Here is a 17,423-nt window from a genome sequence, read left to right on the forward strand (position 1 = left end):
GGAGGAGTAGAAATAGACTCCTTTTGTTGTTTTGCAGAGAAGGTCCTTTTATATTTCCCCAATGTGTTCATGAATATGCCCCAGTGCTGTTGTGGGTTATAGTGAATCATCTTCCCACATCAATTTAAGAACCTTCCCTAAATTTCCAATTTCATAAAAAACGTGCTGAATAAATACAGTTTCTCCGTCAAGGGGAGTTTTAGAGAATCAAACTTAGTCTGGTTTGTGTTCTTCCTATGTATGAGTATCACCGTATAAATGTCCAGCATATACTTACAAGTAAATAAGTAGTAAACAAATAAAAATAAATAAGAAATCTCTTGCCCTAGACATGAAATTCCATAAAGGTAATGTCTTTTCCTATCTTGTTCACCGTTATTTCTGCTTTGTTATTTTTAATGTTTGGCCCCAGGATACCATGTATAAACAGTTATTCAATAAACAAATCAATGTTCCTCACAAAATTCATGCAAAAATGAGGCTTTGTGCATTTACCAGAAAAGAAAATCCCTTTCATTTCATTCTAGTATGTTTACCTTGGATGAAATCCATCTGTACCTCTTGTCTTTTGGCCTAGGTTTGAAATAAGTTATCAGAAACAGAGATCATTTGATGTACTGAACAGTTTTTCTCAGATCCTCTGTTCCTCATGACATCAGCAGACATCCCCAGGATCACCAGTCCCAGATTTTTATTGCACTTCATAGTCTCAACACCAGGCTCTGGAATTCCCTCCTGCCCTTACTCTGGGGAATGGGCATGCTGCTTTTGACAACCTACAGGACTGCACAACTAGAATGAAGGATCTGGACTTTCTCCAGAGGTCACTAGAAAAGCAGTCTCAGTCTCCCTTGATGAATTTATAGCATTGTACTATGTTAATGATTTATACTATGTTTCATGGACATGTATATGTATACATGTTTTAACTTATGTGAGTCATGTGAGTTAAAATTTCAAAAATGAAATGTCCAATTGATATAGATTAAGTTGCAAAGTATGTTCAATGGAAAAAACACACAAATGACAAGTCATATTTACATTAGTATATCATTTATAAAAACTTATATTGCTTCTTTGTGTATTTATGAAACAAACTGCAATCCTATTATAAACAAAATATTAACAGTGGTCATATCTAAGTGATTGGCTATTAGGTAATCCTACAATATGTTTCAATAATTTCATTAATGGCATATATTGTTCTCACTGAAATCATTTAGAAAATAACCAAGTTATGAAAAACATAACACGATTTTCAATTCTAAGGATTATTCATTTTATTATAAATTGTTGTCATGAAGGAAACATGAAGGCACTCTTCTCTGGTGCTAGGAGGACAAGGTGATAAATTATATAGGGTTTCCTTTAGGCCTTCTCCCATAATTGTATAAATAATTTTAGTTATAAATTGAATTGAGTGTTATATGCTTCAAAGCATCATAGGAGTGAAACAATTAAAGCATAAAACTTTTAGCAGAATATTGGTTTTGCATTACTAACTGAACAGAATTTTAAGATAAGAATATTTTACTATATCTTAAGTGTTTCTTTTCCTCCGTAATTTTAAATGGCATATTGATTGTTCATAGAATATATCACTTATTACCACCCCTCCATCACTTCCCAAATCATTCCCTAATGCAATGTACTTTTTATTTATTTATTTATTTTATTTTTATTTTTTTATTATTGTACTTCAAGTTTTAGGGTACATGTGCACAATGTGCAGGTTTGTTACATATGTATCCATGTGCCATGTTGGTGTGCTGCACCCACTAACTTGTCATATAGCATTAGGTGTTTCTTCTAATGCTATCCCTCCCCCTCCCCCCACCCCACAACAGTCCCCGGAGTGTGATGTTCCCCTTCCTGTGTCCATGTGTTCTCATTGTTCAATTCCCACCTATGAGTGAGAACATGCGGTGTTTGGTTTTTTGTCCTTGCGATAGTTTACTGAGAATGATGATTTCCAGTTTCATCCATGTCCCTACAAAGGACACGAACTCATCATTTTTTATGGCTGCATAGTATTCCATGGTGTATATGTGCCACATTTTCTTAATCCAGTCTATCATTGTTGGACATTTGGGTTGGTTCCAAGTCTTTGCTATTGTGAATAGTGTCACAATAAACATACGTGTGCATGTGTCTTTATAGCAGCATGATTTATAATCCTTTGGGTATATACTCAGTAATGGGATGGCTGGGTCAAATGGTATTTCTAGTTCTAGATCCCTGAGGAATTGCCACACTGACTTCCAAAATGGTTGAACTAGTTGACAGTCCCACCAACAGTGTAAAAGTGTTCCTATTTCTCTACATCCTCTCCAGCACCTGTTGTTTCCTGATTTTAATGATGGTCATTCTAACTGGTATGAGATGGTACCTCATTGTCATTTTAATTTGCATTTCTCTGATGGCCAGTGATGATGAGCATTTTTGCATGTGTTTTTTGGCTGCATAAATGTCTTCTTTTGAAAAGTGTCTGTTCATGTCCTTCACCCACTTTTTGATGGGATTGTTTGTTTTTTTCTTGTAAATTTATTTCAGTTCATTGTAGATTCTGGATATTAGCCCTTTTTCAGATGAGTAGGTTGCGAAAACTTTCTCCCATTTTGTAGGTTGCCTGTTTACTCTGATTGTAGTTTCTTTTGCTGTGCAGAAGCTCTTTAGTTTAATTAGATCCCATTTGTCAATTTTGGCTTTTGTTGCCATTGCTTTTGCTATTTTAGACATGAAGTCCTTGCCCAGGCCTATGTCCTGAATGATAATGCCTAGATTTTCTTCTAGGGTTTTTATGGTTTTAGTTCTAACATTTAAGTCTTTAATCCATCTTGAATTAATTTCTGTATAAGGTGTAAGGAAGGGATCCAGTTTCAGCTTTCTACGTATGGCTAGCCAGTTTTCCCAGCACCATTTATTAAATAGGGAATCCTTTCCCCATTGCTTGTTTTTGTCAGGTTTGTCAAAGATCAGATAGTTGTAGCTATATGGCATTATTTCTGAGGACTCTGTTCTGTTCCATTGATCTATTTCATTTCTGTTTATTAATTAAGCACCACTATGTGTTAGGCACTATGTTGAGTAACAAAGATGAATACAGCACAGTCTCTGTTCTCCATGACTTGCTAATCAATAGATAAGATAGATTTGTAAGTAAATAAGTAGAGTTGTTTTGATGAGTGCTGTATTTGACATGAATATGCTTATATAGCTGTACAGAAAAGGAGAATTTACTTTGGAGAGATTGGGAAGGGGTTTGGGTTGGTTTTGTTGTTATAGTAAAGCTCTTAGCTCTTTAAGCTGACTCTGTAAATGACTCATTTGAGCAAGCAATGGACTTTTTAAAAAACATATTAATTATATTAATATCTATAAGAAAATGAAACACACTTGGGCCAGGCATCATGGCCCATGGTGGCTACCAGCACTTTGGGAGACTGAGGCAGGCAGATCACTTGAGCTCAGGAGTTTCAGACCAACCTGAGTAAAATAGTGAGAACCTGTCTCCACAAATACAGAAAAATTAGCCAACTAATGACTCAAGCAAGTGATTTAGTATCTATTAGCTGTGGTCATTCCTAGCATTATTTTTGAATAATTAAAATAACATATTCTTAAGATTTGACTGTCATAAGTGTTTATGATAATAAGTTAATTGATATATTAACATACCTTCCAGACACAACTTCTAGAGAAAGATAAGAGATTGAATTCAGGCCACTGAAAATTCCTCCTCCGTACTAATAGAATGAATTTAAAATATTAAAAGATAGTACAATTAATCAACAGTGCCAGAAAAGAAAATTAGTTGAGCAAGGTACAGTGGCTCACACCTGTAATCCCAGCACTTTGGGAGGCTGAGGCAGGCAGATCACTTGAGCTTGGAAGTTCAAGACCAGCCTGGGCAACATGGCAAATCCCATCTCTACAAAAAAATTAAATAAAAAAAAATCTGGGTTTGATGGCATGTGCTTGTGGTCCCAACTACTCAGGAGGCTGAGGTGGGAGGATGGCTTGAGCCTGGGAGGTCAAGGCTGCAGTGAGCTGAGATTGCACCACTGCACTCCAGCCTAGGTGACAGAGTGATGACCTATTTCAAAATAAACAAACAAAAAAAAAACCCAAATACTCATTTTATATAAAATTGGCTTCACTGTCCATTTTTCTCATTGTATGTAAAACAAAAAGATACTCCTTACTTATTTTTTCACCTTTTTCATTAAAGACCCCAATTTAATAGTCTTCACACATTACCAAGTCTATGTGTAGTCTTGGTTTGATTTGTTGTTTTTTTTTCATTTGTTTTATTTCATTTTAAAAATTGATAAATATCAGAGAAAATTTAAGGTAAGAATTTGGACTTGAAATGAGACTGACATGAGTTCACATCTGTATGTGAACTATCAGTCACTCTCAGTTACATGTTATCTGTGTGACCTTAGTTTACTTAACATTGTTAGGTCTCAGTTTCCTCATTTCTTTAACATGTGTTTAATATATGCATTATAAGATTAAAGCTACATATCTTTGTCTCTAAGTATAAATATAGACATATATTGTATCTGTATTTGTGTGTGTGTGTGTATATATATATATATATACATACACATGCACACACATAAACTCCCTTGATTAATCTCAGGGATTAGATATATATCAATGATATCTATCTATCTATCTTTCATCTGTCTCCTTAAGATTGATGAAGGGTGGCCGGGCACGGTGGCTCACACTTGTAATGTAATCCCAGCACTTTGGGAGGCTGAGGCGGGCGGATCACAAGGTCAGGAGATCGAGACCATGGTGAAACCCTGTCTCTACTAAAAATACAAAAAATTAGCCGGGCGTGGTGGCGGGCACCTGTAGTCCCAGCTACTTGGAGAGGCTGAGGCAGGAGAATGGTGTGAACCCAGGAGGCGGAGCTTGCAGTGAGCCGAGATCGTGCCACCGCACTCCAGCCTGGGCGACAGAGCGAGACTCCGTCTCAAAAAAAAAAAAAAAAAGATTGATGAAGGGAGTTTCCAAGAACGTACTGAGCCCACTCTCCGGTACTAACCGCCTAGTAATGAAAGAAAGATGGTATTGTTCACAGCATCATGTTATGAAACAGTCTGTAGGCTCCATCTTCTTCTATCCTCTTTACAACCTGCTCAACTAGTTGGTCACATTACAGTTACCAATCCTAGCCTCAGGTCATATTTCTAGCTGGCTGCCAAGCTACCTTAGGACTTCTTTTTTTCTGATCCTGGTTAGAGCTGAGTACACGTTTCTTCACGGCTACCCGTGCTGGCTGTACCTTTCCCATGTTTAGGTTGGAAGACTGAAACTATACTATTGATTTAAGTCCTAGACCCCACAATCCCAAGAAGTCAGTTTAGGTAATTAATCCCAGAGTACCTCATTTTACATTATGCTATGAAACTTTATCCCAAGGGCTGTGACTGACACACCACGTGTACATACAAAGGAATCAATATCTATTCATTGCGATGAACCCATGCACTAAAAACATTTCCTATTCAGTATTTAGGATGAAGCACATGGTTCTTATTAATTTCAGGATGCTACTCCAGTCTTCACTATTTGAAGGGCACATTGGTCAGAGTTCTACCCCACCAATGTTCTATATAAACAAATCCCTTCTTGTTTTAAAAATCCATCCCACTGCAGTGAATGAAACTGCTCTAGATTTACAACCCAGCAAACGCTTTCACTGTCAGAGGCTTTCCTCTCTAGTTTATCCCTCTATCCCACTATTCATCCTCGCCTTTGAGTTTAACATTGTTTTCACACTTTCCAGCCATACCTTCCCTCTGGATTATACCCCAGTAGTCAACTAACTTCTCTCCCACTATCCGTAGGCTCTGGTCTCATCTCTGGCTCTGAGAGAATAGCTTACCTCAGAAATTTCAGCTGATTGCTTGCCAATCAAGAGATTTCAGACTCAACATATCCTAGAGAAAAACTTTTATGACCAAGTTTTAATTTATTCAACATTCAAAAACTGTCTTTTAAAAAACTATCACACTTAAAAATATCTTGTGATAATCACAGCACCACTCTGGAGGATGAACTAAAAATACTGCAAGGAACATAAATGGTTTCTTCACATTGGAGACATGTGATATAAACTAAAAAAAATCAGTATTGCACATATTTACTTCATAAAAATTCACTCAGAATCTACTCTGGGGAAGAAACTATGATAAAGAGTCAAGGTATCAAATAATGAATGAGAATTAATGAATAATTTTGGTAGAGGGATAGAACACAGGCACAAAAGCTACAAAAAGAAAATAATGAGTCTCAAAAGAAGCATATCTAAGGTCTTAGTGAGAATTACAATACGAATTATTATCTGAAATTGAAGAGAGATTAAGAAAACAAAAGTGCCTATGAATTAATATATCAGGAAGGCTTTTTAGATTGAGCAGGATTTAAACAGCTAAGATACAGTGTGCATATATTTACATGGAAATCGAAATTAATTGATAAAAAGTTCCAGTGAACTGTATTTATTTTCTGTCATGGGAAAGTAATTATACTATGCCAATTGTTTATTCGTTATTGAGAATAATTGAGAAAAAAAGTGTTCTTGGTCTTTTCCCCTAGTTCAGCTAAGAACTGGGTCCTTATCACACAGCCATGAAACATTAGGCTTGCAGGCGATTTGAAGGGTGAGAATAATAGAATTTATTGGGCAAAAAGGAAAAAAGGTGGAACAGGGACTCTCTGCAAGGCCAGAGTTTCTGCTGATGTAGGTTTCCCCCACCACACTTTGAATTCCATGTTCCACCCAGGAAGAGGAGGGGTCATGCTCTTCCCCACTACAAATGGCATGGACTTCTGTGGTTCCACCTCACTGTGCACTCCTCCCAGTACATAGGCCCGTTGGAATTTTGCCAGGGACCCCCTCCCACCTGGTTGTCTCATTCTGCCCTCTAAGGAAGTACATCTAACTGCCCTTACAATGAGGATAAGGATAAGGATGAAAACTGATCTTTACTGCTTCCTGCTGACAGGGGGCAGTGTTCTGTGGAAACAGCAAGTGAGAGCTCCCTCAGAGGCCTATTTGAGGATTCCCAGCAGAAGGGGCCATTGTCAGAGGCTCCTATTGCATGATCATTTGGAGTTTGATGACTCGAAGGCAGGAAGAGACAAACCAAGTTATTAGAAAATACGTATCGAAACAAAACAAGGATGAGATAAGGACAGTTCAAAAATCCCAAGGCCTTTTACCAGTTTGGATAAGTAGAAGGAGGCCAAAAGCCCAGTTGGTTAAAAATAATAATAATAATAAATAAAAAATAAAACTTTACCCTTTTGCTGACATGTTGGACTTCTGGGTTCCCTTCCCCTGAGCCCAGTCCTAAGCCAACTAGTTTGAAGTTTGGGAAATTAACTCTTTCCAGTTTGGAGGATGCATCTGAAGGGAGTATCCCACAGCACAGAGACACAATTACCTATCTGTGAGGAGAGAACCAAAGAGGAGAAAGAAACAAAGAAGGCATTTTTGGCATTTTTTTTTTCAAAGGAGTCCCAGGGATTCAGGATGCATTCAAAAAGAGCTAAGACTCAAGATAAATGGCCACCCATGTAGAAAGAGGGGAGCAGGCATCCTTGGTTCCTTTCTATCCATAGCAGATACCCAGGGTATGTGAGGGAGAGAGGGAAGAGCATCCTCTTTCTCTCTTCTGTCCTTTCATCCCCGAGTCCCGGCGACCTTGGCAGGTGCAGCCATGGGTGTTAAAGTGCTTGCACTCATGAAGCAGGGGGCCTACAGGGTGGGAACTATCCACTGTACTCATGTACACCCTATCTTTCCTGCTGTCAGTAGCCGTTGGAGTTCCCTAGACCTCATTTATGCAATGGATATTAATGTGGCCTTTATCTGTGAAATGGGAAGCTTGGCTTAATTGGCAGGAATCAGCCATGTCCACCTGCACTGTGCTTCTTAACTTTTGTTATTGTCTGCCTCTGGATCCCTTAGATCCAGTTTTCTTTCCTAGGGCTTTGACCGGAGTTTGGAATTGAGTTTGGGACAAAGATGTGTCTCAGGGGGTTGCATGAACTCCTTATCATACACTGAATGCTGAGGTGAAACTGTAGGACTGAGCCCTCCTCCAACAAGGGAGAGAAAAGGATGTCTTGTGACATACCCAATTAACTGGAGGCTATAGTCATGCTTGCTAGGGTTTAGGGGCATGGTGCTTGGCTTTGCTTAGCTCCCTTGGTCTTACTTTCCAAAAAGGAAACCTCCAAGTGATGAGCATCTTATTTATTCCAATCACCTGGCAGGATTTGCAGGATAATTGCTCAGAATTAGAATATTGATTCATATTTTTACATTACCCAAGTCTTTTGTTCTTTCCAGCAACTGGAGATTGCTGGTTGGTTCACAGGAAAAAACAGGATTAGTCTAAAATATAGCCAAAAACTTAAAAACAACTAATAAGTTTAGAATTTAAAGACAAATGTATGATAAGTTTGGAACATAGTTTCTCTCTCTATCCAGTCATCCTTTTTGTTAAAAAAACAAATTATGGTAGTAGTGAGTTGTTTGCAAAATAGACTTTAGTCTTGCACTTGGCCTGATAATTTGCATAAAGTGCAGCAAGAGTAATTATTTCTACATAGGCCTTTTGGATTGGCTCTGATGGAACTCTGTTCCACAAGGAATCTTGGGTAAGACCTTTTAAAGTTGAGCTCAGCCATGAGTTTGTATCCTCAAATACTTGTGAGTTGGGTGATCCTCTTCTCTTAAAGTCCCAAGAAAAACTTGTAGCTCCTAGGCTTGTTAGAAAGTGACATTCTCTAATGACCACAGGTCAAGGACTCTGTAGATGGGAGTATGGGGCCAGTCTCAAATGGGGGCTTTTACCAGCTCTGCAAGTCGAGATTGACTCCTTAAAGGGAAGCATACCCTTCCAGCCAAAGCCTTGGTAAAATAACCACTTTCTCCAATTGTGTCTGCTTTCAAAAGAAAATTGGATTATTATTGCACTGATGCAACTATATTGCCATAAGTTAAGAATACTCACAGATAGTTTCCAAACTCTAGAGGAACCAGGCAGAGAGAAACAAACATGCTCCAAATCTTGATCACAGGATATCTATACCTTACTCAATTATTAAAAGTCATAAATAGTTCAGAATAAGTTTCCTTGACTCTGAAAAACAAAACATGAATCAGCAATGTTCCAAGCAAAGGTTAAAAGATTGTTTCAGTTTTCTGAGTTCAGTCCATTTAGTTAACTCTTGCTTCGCTTGATATTCATGAACATTTCAGCTCTTCATGAATCCTGTACATTTTCTATTACTCCAATATCACAGTCTCCAAAGTTATCAGAAACTCATATTTGAGAGCATGAGAACTTGTCAGAGTTCTATAGCTTATTATAAACCATCTTTTGAAAAGTATTAAAATAAGACAACAGTAGTCTGTGAATAGCAAAATGTCCAGGGTAGTTACAGTTAGAAACATGATTGACAAAGAAGTTTGGTGATATATCTGTACACTTTTCTGTACACTCCAGGGGACCTCTGAAGTATCTGAAAAACCAGGTGTCAGGAAAGACAATTTTGAAAACGAAGTTTGATTTTGGGAAAGCTGTTACATATTTGAAGTTTAAAACACTTGATGTTATGAAATAGAATTCCAGGTTACCATATGTTATTTATTTTGCCAAAATGATGACTCAGAAATTTTAAAGAAGTGAAAACCTTTTATACACCTTTACAAATTTTCCTTAAGAGTAGGTTAGTGCCTTAGAAATACCTTGTTGTGCTTTTATTTCAATGCTTAATTTACATAAATATCTGGTTTACAATAACTTAACAACCTTAATTATGATTGACAGCATATGCTCAGACATTAGAATTTTAGAAATCTCATACAATTTTGGAACATATATTAGCATTATTCACAAAAATAAAGCCTAAAGGAGACTGAACATCATTTTGACAATCCCATGTACCTAAACATGTCAAATAATCCTGTTTACCTCCCTTTTCTGTACACTCCGGTGACCTCTGAAGTATCTGAAAAACCAGGTGTCAGGAAAGACAATTTTGAAAATGAAGTTTGATTTTGGGAAAGCTGTTACATATTTGAAGTTTAAAACACTTGATGTTATGAAATAGAATTCCAGATTACCATACGTTATTTATTTTACCAAAATGATGACTCAGAAATTTTAAAGAAGTGAAAACCTTTTATACACCTTTACAAATTTTCCTTAAGAGTAGGTTAGTGCCTTAGGAATACCTTGTTGTGCTTTTATTTCAATGCTTAATTTACATAAAAACCATGTAGTACCCTTTTGAATTTAGTTAATATGTTCACACAGAGAACCCTAAGAATACCTTGTTGCCTTAAGAATACCTTGTTGTGCTTTTATTTCAATGCTTAATTTACAGAAAAACCATGTAATACCCTTTTGAATTTAGGTTAATATGTTCACACAGAGAACCTCTTCTGTGAGGTTAATCTCCATAATCTTTCCACCACTTGTTTGAACCTTCAGCTTTATATCATCCAATTTAAAGCAAGCCTTTAACCCTAGACAAAAATTTACATTTCCATGCTTTTTATAACCTTTTACTAAAAAATACATTTTACCATTCTTACATACCTTGTATGTAAATTTATTTCTGATAGTCTCAATGACATGTTATAATGGTAACTCCTAGCAATTTTTAATTTTAATGTAAAACCTGGTAAGTTGTTTTAATTGTGTGCTAAGGGCAGTCAAGTTTTGATTACCAGCATTATTAAGGGCTGGGTTAGTTCCATCTGTCCCCAGGCCTTACCAATGTGAAGCTGGCAAGTTAAATAGTTCTCAAAATGCAAAAAGCAGTTTATAACCTCAAAACACTTATCAAAGCTTGCGTCTGACCTGCATAATTTAGCCCACCTATTTATATTTTAATGCCACCTGCATTTTACCAATAATCTTTAAGGCTGTTTTTACTTCTCAAAGATTAAAGTCACATGAACTGAAAAGTACCACAACTTTTATCTTCCCTTTAAAAAATATTTGATCCAAGCCCGTGTCTTCCTTTAGGCCAAATTAATTAGAGCTCTTTTTACAGACATCACAACACAAACACAGACAGGCAGAAGAAAACCCAGTCCCCACAAGATCCTTTTCACAACCAAAACTTATAGAGAATATACACAGGGATCCTTATCATTCCTAGCCTAGCAAAACGTCTTCTAAAAGGAAAAAAAAAAAAAACTTTCAAAGTTAACTGCTGATGGGAGGGGAAGAGGGAAGAAAAGACAGTTTAAAAATGCCTGGGGAAAAAATCTCTTATTCTCTTGCAAGATGTTCCTCCACCAGGGAGAGAAGCTTAAGCTTAATTGCTGTCCAATGGAGTTGAACCCCAGTGCCTGGGGGAAATAGCTGTGCAGAGCCCTTGGCCCATGCATCCTAGCCCCGGGCAGGGAGGAGAGAGCAGCGAGGAAAGTGGGGAGCCACCGTTGCAGGTCGTCCAAAAAAAGGAAGGAAAAGGACCTGGAGCCTGGAGCGGAGGCCAAATTTCCTGATCCCCAGGAGCCGTGCGGGTGGGGGCACAGTTTCCCTTCCTTCAGAAGTCCAAGGATGAAAAGCCTTAGAAAGGACAGTGAGAGATTTTGAGTCCCCTTTTCACTCATTGCTTATCAAGCCCCTACACTGTGCACCAAGAATGTTGCAGGACTTTTTACTTAGTTCAGCTAAGAGCTGGGTCCTTTTGACACGGCCGTGAAAAACTAGGCTTGCAGATTATCTGAAGGGTGCTCATAATGGGATTTATTGTGCAAAAAGGGAAAAGGGGGGAACAGGGACTCTATGCAAGGCAAGAGTTCATGCTAGTATAGGCTTCCCGCTTCACAGATTGAATTCCAGATTCCACCCAGGAAGAGGAGGGGCCAGACTCCTCCCCAACGCAAACACCTTGAATTCCATGGCTCCAGCTTAGCACGCACTTCTCCCAATGCCTAGGCCAATTAGATTTTTGGCAGGGAGTTGTTCCCACATGGCTGCCTCAAACGTTTGTAGTAAAAAGAGAAAGGGAGTAAAAATATGAGATACAGGAAACTAAGTGTAAGGTAAATCTTCCCCTGAAATAAATATTAGAAATTTCAACTTTAAAATAATAGACATAAGTGATATGAGAGGGCCAACCTCTAAGGTTAGGCTTTCACCCTATTCTGTGGTTGAGGATTCATTACCCATAGATATGGAGAACATTCATATTAAACTGACTTTTCCAACAGTTAGAACCAAGTCAAAGAGCAGGTGTTGTTGAAATGGTGTCAGGCCCAGTTTCATCTTAAGGAAGTAATTTTCAGCCAATCACTTTTCTAAAAGCATTTTTGACATCTTTGTTCCTTAGACTGTAAATTAGAGGGTTCAACATAGGTATAATCAAAGTATAGAACACAGAGGTCACTTTATCAATATCCAGTGAATGGCCGGTGCTGGGGCGCAAATAAATGAAATCAAGGTACCATGATAAATAGTGACCACAGTCAGGTGGGAAGCACAAGTGGAGAACCCTCTTCTTCCCTCCACAGAACGTGTTCTAAGAATAGCTGCCATAATGAAGACATAAGAAAGGAGAACTGTTAGAAGACAGATTGCTTCCACAAAACTGGCAAAGACCACCAGAATGATGTCATGCATGTAAGTGTCAGTGCAGGACAGAGAGAAGAGTGGGGAGATATCACAAAAGAAATGGTTAATGTCTCTGGAGCAGAATGACAGATGGAAAGTGTTCGTGGTATGAATAATTGAGCTCATAGTGCCCCCCAAAAATGCTCCAATTGCAAGCTGGCAACAACCCTTCTTGGACATAATCACTGTATAGAGAAGCAGGTTGCAGATTGCTATGTACCGGTCATAAGCCATGGCAGCCAAGAGGAAAGATTCTGTGTCAACCAAAGAGCAGAAAAAATATAACTGTGCAACACAGCCATTGTAAGAAATGGTCTTCTTTTCAGAAACCAGGTTCACAAGTAATTTGGGAGTAATGACAGAAGAGTAGCATGCATCTATGAAGGACAACATGCAGAGGAAAAAGTACATAGGAGTGTGCAAGTGGGAACTGATTGTGATTAATAAAATCATTCCAAGATTCCCCATCAGAGTAACAGAGTAGATGGAAAAAAATACTGCAAAAAGGAGACTCTGAAGTTCCAGATGGTAGCTGAATCCCAGGAGAAAGAACCCAGTCTTCACAGTGCCATTCTCCAGCTCCATTATCTGCAGTGCTTCTGGATTTCTGGAGCTGTCACCGAGTGACAAAACAAATGTTAATGATAACCTGGACACTGGCAAAATTTAAAAAAATAAAGAAAACAAAAAGGTCAAAATCAGTAAAACAGTGATTCTAAAACCACTTAGGCATCCTGATACAACTAGGCATGTCTATAGGTAATGTAGTGTGATGCATCAGTTTTCAATTATTTTTTAATTAAACCAATAAGTTACCTCCTCTATTCCTTAATACTATTGATTTCCACATTAAATTGCACCACTATCAAGCCAGTTGCTAAACTCTAAACTTAGCCTTCACTCTTAATTTCTTCAACTCTTTCATCTACCACTAATGTTTAGAGATAGTGGCTAACCATCTTTCCATGACAAACCCTAAATAAATGGCCTCTGTGCCTGTCTGTGTTGTCTTTGTTTATTTCTACCACAAACTTGTTGCTGTTCCAGGTGAAGCCTTGTGAATGGAGGAACAGAAGTTCTATATTTCTCACGTGGAGGTGTGGCATCCCCTCTGAGGAGCAAAGGAAATCCTTAGGGTTGTTTGATGACCAGTGATCAAAAGAGCAAAGTTTCTGAATTTGTTATTTCAGTGACTGACTCCTAGCCCTGTTACTCAGCAGCTCTGTTATTCAGTAGCTGTGAAACCTTGGACAAATTACTCCGTTAGTTTCAGTTTCATCAACTATAATATGACAATGATAGTATCTTTCTCATCAATCATAAATGTCACGTGCATTTCCTTCCATAGCCTCAATATCTTCACCATCTTGTTCATTCGCTTTTATAAAGTAGCAAGATAGCAATTCTGGATTAATCCAGAAATGTGTGTGTGTGTGTGTGTGTCTGTGTGTGAGAATCTGGAATCCAAACTATGGAAGGAATAAAACTACATAAATCTTTATGTTTCCAAATACACCATATTCATCCTGGCATGCACATGAATGATAGCAAGGAATATTTCCAGGTTCTTTGTAGTGAAAAAGTATTAAAACTTAAATATGCTTACCTAAATAACCCTCTGAGTTATCTCAGCTTTGACTGTCCTTGCTCTAGTTTGCAACTCTGAATTTTATTAATAGGTAAGTGACAGCAATGCAAACTTGTGCACACACATGCAGATTTTGTCTAGTGAAGAGACAACTGATTTCCCTCCAGCTGATACTATAGCTTTTGGAATTCTCTTTATTACCAGTTATATCAATATAATTAATGGTCTTTCTGATTATGATAAAAAGGGGTTTGATTAAGTTTTTTGAGACAAAAATCCTATTTTTATAGGCTGAAGTGAGAATGTGTAAACCAGCATAGATGCCTATAGAGAAACATTGTAATGAAATAAGGGAAACTAAAAGGGAGTAGATTTGAGGTAATATTTTTACAGATACAATTGACATAAATATCGTGATATGCTAAATGTTTATGACTTTTAGTAATAGTATAGGTACTTTAGTTGACAAGACACAGTTGAAGGGATTAACCTCAGAGAGGAGGGGCACATTCTCTCTACAGATGAGAAGAAGGGAGTCACTGATGAATTCACATGTTTATACCATAACTTTGTAAGTAAGTTGAGCATATATTTATTTCCTATTCTTTATTTTTCTCTGCAAAATAGAAACTATTTTTTAGCAATGAGAAGAAAGTGGTAGAATGAGGCCTTAGAATACTGAATGTTTGAAACAGCTATTATATTATGGAGACAGTTGTGTGTAATATGAAATATTAAAGTGCGATTATATATGTATAGATAAATATAGATAAAGATACACAATTTAAAATTAAGACTCACACAAGTATAAAATGAGCATGTTGCACAATTTTATTTAATTCACTTATCATACTCAGAAAGAACATTCGAGCTTTCAGACCCAAAGATTTTTCAATGTGTAACACAATTTATTTCTCCATATCATGTGGCAGACCTCTCCTTTCTTCTTAAAATTTTCTCCTCCTATTTTTTCTTCATCTTTCCTTTCTTCTTAAAATGTCCACCTCTTGTGGCTTCTATACACCTATCTTGATTTCTTTCCTAATCTCAATATGCCCCTATTAAGCCTCCTTCACGTGAGTAGCAATTTCTTAGGACTTTCCTCCCCACCATGCATAGTCTCTGTAGTTCATTCTATGCATTTTCTTAAAAATACAATTTATACAGTGATCGTTTTCATATATCCAATCCAGAATCACCTGTCCATCTCCAAGTTGGCTACCAAATAGGCACATGTACATTTCAGCATGTCTAAAATAACATTTAATTGATATCACCTCCTACAGCTTATGCCTAATCTGTAATCACTATCTTTGTATACATCTTTACCACCTACACTCCTGGTCCAAAGAAAAAACCTCCCTCTAGCTAAAACATAACCAACGTCCATTGATTCACTTTGGAAAATGTGGAAACTGTGCAATATCTCTGCTTTATTATGACTGACATTCCATTATTTAACACCACTCCTTTTCCCCTATTTGAACCTCTTAATTGGCCTCATTCCTCTATTCTCTCCCCAACCTACTTCCAAACATGCTACAAAATCTACATGAATGCCACTATACAGTTACCTGTACAAAATATATTTTGGTCATGCTGCCTTCTTGCTTAAACCTTTAAATGATTATCTGTTTCCTACAAGCTTGCATGTAAAAATGTCAGATTTGACGTATTTTCTCAATTTTATTTCATATTCTCCATCCCAGAACCTGATCTAACAAGAGTACTAAAATCTTAAATCTCATGTCTTTTCCTGCCCAGTTTGTGGCAAGTTTTGGATATAACTAAATATACATATTAAAATTTTATGTATATTTATAGTTAATAAGCAGAAAATTACTATTTGAGAAGTTATTCTCTGGGTACAGATAATCAGATGTAAATATAATAACCTCAGATTCTGGATTATTACTCAATGTTTATTTTTCTACCTTCTGTTTCCAGCCAGCTAAATTAGATGAGGTCTCGGTAAGTGTGGTACACCTGGCATTAACAATTTGAACTTGTAATTCTCAAAGTTCTTTTAATTATAATTTAACTCTCAAAGATCTTTAAAATATGTTAAGGATTCATTGCTTCCCTATTTCATAAAAAAGGAATTGATAATTGTAAGACAATTAATGAATCCAGGTTTACACAGCTTTACACTGAAAGACCCAGGGCTAAGGATTAGAATACCTGTATCACTGGGCTAGTGCAGTCTCTAATAAATCTTGCCTCCCAGAGATGCAATGAGGGAGAGATGGCAGAGCTGAAAAAGAAGATTAAGTGTATGATGTCATCTCCTTAAATAAATCAATGTGCTAAATTTAATATAGGGGTATTTGTTTAAACATTAGTTAAAATGTGTTTGATGTATGTGCTACAACAGAAAGGTTTACATCTTTTAACACAGAAACAGAGGCAGTATGATGTGGTGAGTAAAAGCAAGGTCCCTGGAGCCAGATGGCCAGGGTTTAAATCCTCGCTCTACCATTTAAATTTGTGTGACTTTAGGTAAATTTTCAATAATCCTCTGGTCTTCATTTTCTGATATGTAAATAGTAGCACTTGCCTACAGGGTTATGTTGATTAAATGAGTTAATATTAAATGATGATTAAATACCTAATATAGGAAGGTATTTTAAAGAGTGCTTTTCACATAGCAAGTGTTCAATAAAATATTTACTACAATTATTCCAACATTGGGACCAGTTTGTGCTTCACTAAAAATTAATATTTATTATTTTTTGTTCAATCAGGATTTCCTCTTATGCTTTAAAAAGGGGGCTTAATTGGAGAAAGAAAGCATCATTGAACTACCAGTCAACTCTTTGGATTTCTCCTTTCCTCAAATACATCTGGTTTCCACCTGAGAAAATATCAACTCTGATGGAGAGGAAGCTCATCTATTCCTGTCTACACATGTGAGAGAAGAGACTCTGAATTGACCAAGGAGCAGAGCAATGTCCTCTGCTGGGAAGGCAAAGGAAAGATACAGTTGTATCCTGTGGCTAGTGAGTGAATGAATGTTCAATCAAAGTGCTTCTGTGTTATGTGATCCTCTATTGTGGTACTTCTGAAGACTCACGGTTAAAAAGTAGGCATCACTACATTCCAGCCTGGGCAACAGAGCAAGACTTCATCTCAAAACAAAGCAAAAAACAAAAACAAAAACAACCTCT

The 17,423-nt window shown here is 37.2% G+C and overlaps 1 pseudogene; it reads right to left on the bottom strand.

Annotated features, from left to right (window-relative positions):
* Positions 1–12,339: 12,339 nt before the first annotated feature.
* LOC129488541 (olfactory receptor 5I1-like) lies at positions 12,340–13,265 on the bottom strand (annotated as a pseudogene).
* Between the last annotated feature and the right edge of the window lie 4,158 nt (positions 13,266–17,423).

This window comes from Symphalangus syndactylus, chromosome 1 (genome assembly GCF_028878055.3).
Source record: "Symphalangus syndactylus isolate Jambi chromosome 1, NHGRI_mSymSyn1-v2.1_pri, whole genome shotgun sequence".
In the NCBI taxonomy this organism is placed as follows: Eukaryota; Metazoa; Chordata; class Mammalia; order Primates; family Hylobatidae; genus Symphalangus; species Symphalangus syndactylus.